General features: G+C 38.5%; 1 protein-coding gene across 1 annotated transcript in view; it reads left to right on the forward strand.

Moving 5' to 3' along the window:
- LOC106881756 (holocytochrome c-type synthase) overlaps positions 1 to 2,863 on the forward strand; it is a 19,445-nt gene that overhangs the window by 548 nt on the left and 16,034 nt on the right. The gene's annotated exons all lie outside the window — the stretch shown is intronic.

Below are 2,863 nucleotides of genomic sequence, written 5' to 3' on the forward strand. Positions count from 1 at the left end.
CCCCCCCAGTATTCAACAGGAGCTTATTTTATCGACTCGAAAAGTATGACAGGCACAGCCGACCCCAGCGAGATTTAAACTCGGTATGTAAAGAACAGTATTTTGACTGGCGCTGTAATGGTTTTTGATTTAGGTATAAGGCTAGTCTTTTAAGAGGAGGGTATTAATCGATACCATCGATCCTAATACACATGACTGGTTGTTACTTTATTTTATTGACCTCCAGATGTTGATCTCAATGTTTTGGACTAAAAACGTCAAAAGCCAGTACAAATATCGCCAAGCCAGACGATTTGACGGTTCTGTCAAATCGTCATCATCATCATATATTAATAAAAATGATGATGGTGATGATGATGTTTGATAACAATGCCTTCGAATGAAAGTAACCATGTTATTCAATGAATTGTAGACCAAATTATATCCACCACTTAAATTTCATTAACGCTAAATTGATTAACAAGGAAAACAAAGAGGTTCATTGATTTTAAACAATATGTTCGGACTTTTTGTTTGTATATGGTGCCCCAGCATGGCCGCAGCCCTCGAGCTGAAACAATTGAAAGAAAAAAACCCGTGTGTTGTGTGTGTATATCTCAGCATACTCATTGCAAATGACTGTCTCCATGCAATCACCCTCGAGGTTTATAGCGTTTACACGTGCATCCTAACTATCGATCTCTCTGTCAGTCGATTGAGCGATCATTGGATGAGTGTGGGTCTTTTTTGTTGGGCTGCTGCTCAGGACATTCACACACATGTGTGCGTGCATGCATGCATTTTTCCACAGCCATCTACGTGTTACAAAGTAATAATTACTTTACACCGCGGTCACCTTGCTGTCCGCTGCACACGTTTCCACCATTGCCTATCTCCAAGTCAGCCCTGTTCCTGTAGACCACCTCCCAACTATCTATATCCCTCTTCGCCTTCTAATGACAACTCCATTTTTAAAAGGTAGACCCAGTAGGGCTTTCTGACAGAATGGGGTAGCTGTACTTTGTCTGATATGCTATGTTAAGATCAAGGAAAAGTAGTGAAAATAATAAATATAATAAACACTTTATTTCTATATCTCTACATTGATTGTTTTTACTCATTTTTTTAAAGTCTTTTACTTATTTCAGGCATTGAATTGTGGCCATACCGGGGCACCAATGTGGAGTTTTAAGTTGATTGAATCGACCCTAGTACTTATTTTTTTAGAATCTGATACCTATTTTATTCCCCCTTTTTTTCTTTTTTTGGCCTGACTTGCTAAGTTTGTGGAGCAAACTGACAGCAATAGTAAAATGGTATTGGAGAGATACATATGCCCAGACACACACTCACATGATGGGCTTCTGTTCAGTTTCCATCTACCAAATTCACTCACAAAACATTGGTTGACTGGAGGCTATAATAAAAGGCACTTGCCCAAGGTGTTGCTCTATTGGGTCTGCAACCTCAAAAAATGTGGTTTCCATATACGTCAACTTGATACAGTTAAATGTACTACTTATCACCCATCAATTGCTCCTATTCAAATACTACGTGGCAAGAAGAGAAGAACTCTTAACCAAACTAGAACAGAACATCATTGTACTTCTTATGGCAGATTTCAACCTGCCCAATGCAAAATGAAAACATGGAAACTAAAAATTTTTAGTTTTCGTGTTTTCTTTTTCCATTTTACGTTTTCTGTTTTTTACCTTATGTCTTTTTCTATATGCTGCCTTTTCAGTTTTTTTTTTCACGTTTCCTCTCTTATTCCATCTTTTTAGTTCATTATCGTATGTGATTCGTGCCTGAAGAATATGTTTGAGATATTTCTCAACATATGAAACTATTAGTAGCCCTTAAATATATGTATGGTGTCCTTTAAATAAATAAATATATATATATATATGATGATGATGATATATATATATATATACAGAGAGAGAGAGAGAGAGAGAGAGAGCGTGCAGGCATGGCTGTATGGCAAGTAGCTTGCTTACTAACCACATGTTTCCAATTTCTTTCAAGTGGTTGGAAATTGTCTTATACGTTACGTCTAATTCAGAAGCAAGCTCTCGAACAGTTGTGTATGGATTGGCTTCAATTAAAGCTCTTAGTTGACCGTTGTCAACATCTGATGGCCGACCACTACGCTTATCGTCTTCAAAACTCTCGTCACCACTACGAAATTTCTTGAACCACTATTGTTGTGTACGTTCATTAGTGGTTCCTGGGCCAAATGCATTGTTGATATCGCGAGCTGTTTCAGCAGCTTTTCGGCCTAGCTTGAACTGGAATAAGAAAATTGTGCGAATTTGCTTTTTGCCCATGTACTCAACGTTCCAGAAAATATGGCCTAATTATTCAAAAAGAATAAGAGTGACATGACTAGATAGAACGAAAAATAGGCTTTAAAATGATATATAAAGTCAAAGTAATTCAACGAAAATTAATAGGCGCAGGAGTGGCTGTGTGGTAAGTAGCTTGCTTACCAAACACATGGTTCCAGGTTCAGTCCCACTACGTGGCACCTTGGGCAAGTGTCTTCTACTGTAGCCTCGGGCCGACCAAAGCCTTGTGAGTGGATTTGGTGGACGGAAACTGAAAGAAGCCCGTCATATATATGTATATATATGTGTGTCTGTGTTTGTCGTCCCAACATCACTTGACAACCGATGCTGGTGTGTTTACGTCCCCGTAACTTAGCGGTTCGGCAAGAGACCGATAGAATAAATACTAGGCTTACAAAGAATAAGTCCTGGGGTTGATTTGCTCGACTAAAGGCAGTGCTCCAGCATGGCTGCAGTCAAATGACTGAAACAAGTTAAACGGTTAAACAGTATTTAAAAACAAAATAAAAAATTCCGCAAGAACTTTCTTGACA

This window comes from Octopus bimaculoides, chromosome 19 (assembly GCF_001194135.2).
Source record: "Octopus bimaculoides isolate UCB-OBI-ISO-001 chromosome 19, ASM119413v2, whole genome shotgun sequence".
NCBI lineage: Eukaryota > Metazoa > Mollusca > Cephalopoda > Octopoda > Octopodidae > Octopus > Octopus bimaculoides.